The sequence below is a fragment of the Pungitius pungitius genome, chromosome 18 (genome assembly GCF_949316345.1).
Source record: "Pungitius pungitius chromosome 18, fPunPun2.1, whole genome shotgun sequence".
NCBI classification, from domain to species: Eukaryota; Metazoa; Chordata; class Actinopteri; order Perciformes; family Gasterosteidae; genus Pungitius; species Pungitius pungitius.
Genome location: NC_084917.1, coordinates 14,144,676 through 14,152,527, shown reverse-complemented (window position 1 = coordinate 14,152,527; position 7,852 = coordinate 14,144,676). Strand labels below are relative to the sequence as shown.

The 7,852-nt window shown below is 40.7% G+C and overlaps 1 protein-coding gene across 1 annotated transcript in view; it reads right to left on the bottom strand.

Annotated features, from left to right (window-relative positions):
• LOC134102879 (asparagine--tRNA ligase, cytoplasmic-like) overlaps positions 1–7,852 on the bottom strand; it is an 80,805-nt gene that overhangs the window by 41,521 nt on the left and 31,432 nt on the right. The window lies entirely within an intron of this gene.

The window sequence follows — 7,852 nt, the reverse complement described above, 5'->3', positions numbered from 1 at the left end:
CCTGCATTTCTCTAGCTATCAAGATTTACCTCTGGAATATATTTTAACCAACTTATATTTTCTGGTGAAGTTCTTGCTAAAATAACAATTGATACATACACAAAAATAGATGAGATTTTTTTTTTTTTCAGCAAAATGCTAATGTTCAAAAAGCACTAACATTGTAAACTGGTATAATTGACTGCAGAAAATTTCCACCAGTAGGATTCATCCATTGGGCACCTTGAATGTCTACAGAAATGGATGGAAATTCAATCCCCACACTATATGGACTGGCTATGAGGGGTGCTCCTGCTAACTCTGCAAAGATGCAGCCAATAATTTGTATATAATATATATGTATGTATATGTCCGTATATATAGTCATTAGAAGAGCTGAAATTTCTGAAACTAATAAATATGAATGAGGGATAAAAGCTGCAGCTCCTCCTGCAGTCACACTGACTGAGTTCAAGGCGTCTGACTACGGCACATAGCGTGTTGTAATATGAAATGTTAATTACAATGGTGGGTATTTATTTCATATTGTTTATTTCCTCATTCAAACTACTTCCAGGCTCTTGCCTTTTGAGATGAGAGATAATGGGCAAAGGCACTATTTACAAATGCTCTATTTACATTTTATTTCACATTCGTTTGAATTAAAAAAGGTAATCCTCCATCTTTAAACCTGTTTCTGTACAAATATGCTGAGCTTTACACCCATGTGCCGCCCTGTTTCTTAATCATCTTTTAACATGAAAATATGTATATATGTAAGTGTACAGCACCGACTCCTCCAACCGGGTAAGCTAGTCCGCCTGCAGTACCGTCTGTAGCCGCTGGGTGCCGCTGCAGGACTGTGTCAGTCTCCCTGCGTTCTGCTCTGATTCGCTCACAGCTGGAGATCAGGTGCAGGAGGATGGCAGCTCGCACGGAAACAGCTCTACCGTTTTGACTTTTTGCAACACTCATGTATCCGCATCTTCACCTGACCATTTTCCATCCACGTGTTCCCACTCAGTGGGCCAGCGTAGCCTGCATTCGCTCCATGAGGTTAGTGCCTGAGAAGAATGCATCCACATTGGACATATTACATGATTCTTACATGATTGATTCATCGCTTTAAATGTATATGTTTATTATTAAGTAATTAATGTTTCATATTCCTTGATTATCATTACAAGCTTTGGCATAGTTTTTATTTGTCTTAATACAAATATTACTAAATGCTAAATTATATTGTTCTTTCTGCTCTACAGTGTAAATAAAGTGATAAAATATCCAGCATCCATACTTTTTTTCAGGTGAAAAATGGTGAAAAGTGATTTCAAATAAAAAGTTTTGGTTAGTGTGTATCCTTTCCTAAAAGTCTAGAGTAAAAACGGTGCCAGCTGAGTTATATTAAATTTCTCCTCGTAATCCATCGTACATTCAGTTTATTTCATCATCTTTCAGAGGCCGTCACACGCTTGTACAGTCCATCCATGAGAGGAAAGGGGTTCAGATGGAAACCTGTGAGTCACAGTTCATCGTCTCTTTAACACCTTTAATCGTCTCTAATAACACAATAAAAAACTAAAAATAAATAAATAAAGCAATTCTGTATGAAGGACATCAGTCCCCATCGCAGTTTCAAAAGTACAGATTCTACCCAACTCATCCCTACATCCAATAAAATGACAGCTGTAACACTGCTAACATCATGTTAAATCACCTTTAATTATTATTTTTTGGCTGCTATCTCTGTCTTTCTGTCAAATCTGCATCCGTTCCACATCAGGGCCTCCAGGCGGACTAAGATAATGCTCTCCATATTTACAGTGGCAGGAGGATTGGGAGGTTCTTTGACTGGATCCCATTTGTGTGAACCTATTAGCGCTGAGCGCTCTGAGCTCCCTCTGATACGCCTCTGAGATTAGGCAATGGTATTACTGTAAGAGGATCGCCTCGAGGTGAGGGCCGAATGTGGAGAGGGAGAGGGAGGGAGGAAGAGAGAGACAGAGAGAACGTGCTCTGGTAGATAGGACCACACACTCCCCTGAAAAAAATCAGGTCCTGGCAATGAGGAAAACACACATATACAGACACACAAACACACAAAGAACCATGAACTGAAACCTAACAATGCTGATGAGAGAGGAAATGTGTGTCTGCTTCACTCTCCTGAAAAAGAAATGGTTGAAATGTAACACCTTACTTTCGGCGCTTTACGTTGTCAGTTGCCAACGTTCACATTGGGATTATGCCCTGTTTAACTTCCTATCACTAGCTTTAGGTTACTTTTATATATATATATAATTAAACCTACAAAAGCCAAGATTTTCACAATAATGTATTTCCTAATTTATTTAAATTGTTTCATTGTTCTATTATACTTACAAACTAAAAAGAAAGAATCGCAACTTGCAAACATTCTTTCTTAATTACATGATTTAAATGATTTGTATGATCATTGAGACTTTAATAATGTATTTTAATTTAATTTATTTTATTTCTCATTCTATATTTTTTATTTTTTCTCCTATTTATTACTCATATTTCTTATCTTACTGTGAATGGTAGTTTTCAGAAAGGAAATCAAAATCAGCAGGTCAGACAAAAGTCACACACCCAAAGACAAATGCACAATCACGCACAATAACGCAGGTTGAATGACAATCCTCTGGATGTCTTATTCTTATTTTGTATGTTACTGTGTGTGTGTTTGTGTGTGTGTGTGTGTGTCTGAGGAAGGTGGTGTGGAACTGAGTCACAGCGAACCCCCTCCAGCAGAGTGAGAGAGTTCTGTGTCATAATTCATGCCTTAAAAAGCATGAATTTTTCAGCACACAGTGGCAGAGATGGCACTTGATGTTTATGACAATCATTTCCTTGGTGAAAGATTCATGTGGATGTGGCTCTTATGAATCTTTCAGGATACAAACAGCAGCACGGAGGCTCGGAGCTCTGAGCTCCCCTTGTCGGTCGCCGTGTGAACAGACAAGTGTCTGGGACCGGGACAACCTGAGCGTGGGAATGGTGACCCCCACCTGCCTCTTGTTCACTTTCTTCATTTCTCTGAATGGTTTTCTTGAAGCGCTTGAGTGGGTCACAGAAATATTAGTATCGATCGACAGATAATTTGGATCTTCTTCTCTCTTTTTGTTGAATTGATTGTAAATCCATGTTCCTTAGGTTTTTCCAATGGCTGCACCAACAAAAGTTATTTAATTTACCTGGATTTATTCCTCAAGGCCAGTTCAAGACAATACTTATATATATTTTTTATCTTAACCTGCTAATTTGCATCGCCAACCAATAGACAACTTTGTTGTAAGTGCTGACCATGGAAGACATGTCGAACATACATGCCAACCGTCCGGGAGACTCCCGAATTTCAAAGCCCCTCCCCAAAATCTCCCGGAACGACCTTTCTCCCGAATTTCTCCCGATTTCCACCCGGACAACAATATTGCTACGCCATCCGTCACTGGGTGCGCCGTTTCAGATCTTCTTGAAGTCAAGCGATTAGCAATTAGCACCCCCCCCATTGACCGCTAGCACCCCCCCCCCCCCCCCCCAGTCCTTTTGGATATCTCCCTAATTCTGAGGTCTCAAGGTTGGCAAGTATGATGTAGAGGTGCCCATTAAAAGTGGAGGAAGCTCTCCTAGGTTACATTGTATCCTACACACAAGTGTCATCTAAAGGTGTGGTTACAAACTGCATCCAACCGAACACACGTCTTTATGGAATTTCCCACTTCCAAGAGTGTGCCAACGCGAGCCTGGCGGGTTAAAACCCTGCTGACCTCGCTCAGAAGCCGTCCTCGCCGCGATGAATCTATTTTAAGAGCAAATGGAAGTCAGCAGGCAGCTGGCGAGTCCACAGCTTGGCACCTTGCGGGTCACATTACAGCAGTTTTGAAGTGTATTTTAGAACTCAGTTGTTCACTCTGGGCTTCCGTAGAACATGGCTGTGCATCACACCCCGTTAAGACGACCCCCCCCACGCGGATGCAAAGGACTCATTCTAAACAAAAGAAAGCATGGCTGTTAGTTTCCGGGATCATACACCAAACACACAGTTCATTCATCATTACTATATATTCCATTTTAGATAAGAGACCCACCAAAAGGCTACTTACTGGTCCTTTTACACTTGTCTGAATAACAAACTGTTCCAAAGGACCAATGGTTTGTGGACAGTTAGGTGCGCACACACGCAGTGTCCCGTTAGCTACTGAGCTACGGCATGCTAACGGCTTTGCTACCTGATTAGCTTGAGTAAAATGATGAAGAGAATGTCCCGTCCCGCCTACAGGTCTCCTGTAATCTGTAGTAACTAACAGTAAGTAAATAGTATTACATGTTAAGCCGTTTCTCCTTTGTACTCTGCAACGTTTTCCGTTTCTGCGATTCGCTCAGATCGGCCGAAGCGAAGCGTGCCAGTCAATATGGCCGACGTGGCGCCAGGCTATTATTAGTTCCTCTGAAAAAGGTTGGAGAGGCCACTGTGCCCCTGATATACACCGTCGCTCCTCCGCTCAGTGGAAGCATGTCCTCCTTTCAAAAAAATCACATTTATCTGTTGCCTGGAAGCTGCAGTGGCATGGTGGAAATCTTTCATCTTGCCTGTGTAGTGCCCTTCAGAGGGCCCTACCGGCTGTTTGGATTTTAGCCAAGGTTACTATAGAAACACAGAAGGAGAAGTGCAGGGAAACGGGAAAAGGCTTGCCCATGCTAATGGAAAGCACAAAATGCAGCCACCTGAAAGAGGCAAGATGTAATATGGACTATATGACGTCTCACAGATGATGTCTCATTTAATCAAGGTTTTGAGAAGACATAAATTGATTGATAATTGAATTGTTGGTTTATGTTGCAATGATTCATCCACTTAAGGAGGCAGAGGATCAGCTTATGACTCAAAGATTCTCTCGTCCACAGATGATTGCAGTTGCAAATAAGCTTGAAGGAGCTGTTCTGCAAACGTATTCTATGCAACACACACACACACACACACACACACACACACACACACACACACACACACTCAGCCTTTGGGAGGAATTCTACATGATTCCATCTGCAACAACTGTCTTGACATTTAGTTATTTTCTTACTTGTTGTTGGTCTGAAGAGAGTTTCTCATATTAGTGACTGTGTGGCTGATACTGGGAGTTTGTGCGTGTGTGTCTCAGAGGAGTGTTATTCCCTTTGAGTTGAGTTTTAAATCGCGTTGACTGAGAGAGTATGGAACCAACAAACGAAGCAACGAACAGATGAATTCATTAAACTGCTCATCAAACGTATTAAATTAAAATGTACGTCTGATTGAAGTCAAACCCCACCGAATACCCTCAACATGCATATTAAAGCAAAAACAACATTGACATGAATAAATGCACACCTGAGTGAGGAAGCAATGAGATGGAGTGAGTGTGTAAGTAGAAATGATGTGAGGGATGAAGGAAAAGATGAGGCTGATAAATAAACATTTATATCAAAGTTGGAATGTTGAGAGAAGACTGTGCTGATTGACTTGAATGTTGGGGCTTTCATCAACTGTGGCAAAATGTGAAATAAAAGCTTTTTTACTTTAAGCATGGAAAGAAATTGCAGAGAAATATGTAAAATCTGATTATGTCCTTGTGAATGCTTTCACACATCTGCATCTGTGTTGGGCCTCCGGTTCTGACAGGCTTTCGGGTGGGCTTACAGGTGATTGACAGGCCGCCAAAGCTACCAGAGTCGTATACAACATGCTTCACTTTTAAATCAGATTTTAAATATTGCCTTTGCATCGGGGGCAAAAAAACAAGATGGAAATAGCGATTTTAAGGCTTCATGACGGCAGTCCACAAACCAATTTGGGACGTCACCATGACTACCACCACATCTTATATAAAGTCTATTTCTCACAATGTTCAGCTCACAATTAGTCTAAAATAAACCTTGAGGGAACAACCGTAAAAACATTTGGAATGAATAACTTCATCAGACATTTATTCTGCTGTGAGTTATCAAAGCAACCAGCTCGTCTGCAGACAGCACCGAGTCGCCAAAGCACAGTCGGAGCTAGCGGCTAATGCTAACGGAGGTTTCATTAACTGAATTCAAGATGCTATTATGATGTGTTCAACTGTATTTGAATTCTTATAATAAGTTGTATTTAGCAAGGAGATGTTTTCACAGAAAAACAAAACAGGCATTGTAGAATTATAACCTGTTAACGCTGGTCAATAAATAACCAGTAATAATAATGTTTTTATTATTTAAATGTATTTATTTTCAAATACAATAATTTAATCATTTGTGCATCACTATTTGGTGGATCTGTTGATCTTTACATTAAGTAAAATTGTTTATGACAGCTAGAACTTTTAGGACATTTTTTTAGGGCTTTCTATATCTAGATTATTTTTAAATTCAGATTAAACTCAGAGGTCTGGTGCATCCCATAGATGTGGAGATGCAATTGCATTAAACACGCTCTGTATACTCATCTCTGTATGTGTGTGTATTAGTGTGGGTGTGTTGGTGGGTTCAATTAAAGCATTCTAAATGTGTGTGTGCAGCTGTGAAGGACCCCTGCAAATAGGTTGATTCCCCTCTTATACCTGTTGACAACCCGTCTCCGTCCTTCCTTCCTTCAGGAGCATGCTCTGAAACGATACCAATAATTACTTTTCTCTCCTTTTGTATATAGGAGTGATCCTCAAAGAGGGCACTTCGATCGATCACGGTATTTCCCCGTGTCAAGGAAGTATCTTTTTTCCAGATTTAAACTGTGTTTTCTTTTCATAAATTAACACAAAACGTGGAGGCAGCACAGCATAGGTATGATATTTAGGAAGTCAACAACACAACAGACTCTCATTTAGTGTCCTCCTTTTCTTCAACTTGACCCTGCATGCATTGTCATACATACAACTATTTAAACTAGTCTCTAATCACACCTCCGTCTTACATGCAAATGCTTTTTACTGTAACCTAATTGCAATTCCCCCAGGCGTCCTCTCCTATTTAAATAACGTCATTATCAAATACCTATGATATATATCCCATTTAGCTGGACTAAGTCAGCACTCGTTTTTAGCTTGTGTGGCCCCACAGGGAATTGAACTCTCACCCGGGGCTGTTTGAGTGCCTTGCTCTGCCGATTAGGGACAGCGGATCAGTAAACTGCTTCACCCAAGGGATTGAAAAATGAAAGCCGACAAAAAAAGATGAGGTGTGGATTTGAACAGATAAATCAAAGTGATCCGATGTCGTTATGTAAATTTTAACCTCTGAGAGCATAGTACCGATGTAGGTGTGTGTCTGCATGTATCTCACACACACACACACACACACACACACACACACACACACACACACACACACACACACACACACACACACACACACACACACACTCACACACTAGGCATTATCCTCAGCCAGCTGAGACCCAAACAATAGAAATAACAAATTAGAACTTGGCTGTGCCTGCGAGGAGAGGCCATACCTGCACCTCTCCCTGTTCCTCAGATAAGACTCAAATGCGGCTTTCTGTCCCTGAATCTCTGCTACTGTTCAGCTTTTTTGCAGTAGGAAAATCCTTGATCTTGTTAGTGAAGCTGCTACAAATCTTTTTTTTTTAGCATTAGAGCTCTTAACTATGTCTCCAAAGGGCCTATGGCTCACTAGTTCCAAAAAAATCAAGATGGTGACGACCAAAATGGCAAACTTGAGGCTTTAAAATGTCCAAGTGCACTACGTGTCCTTATCAGATTGAGATTTATTCATCAATTATGGATCAATGGAAAGGTGATTTCCTAGTGAACCGCTAAATTATCATCCAGTCTCAGTGTTTCCAAAGCAGGGAGCTGATTTTAGCAAACTGTTT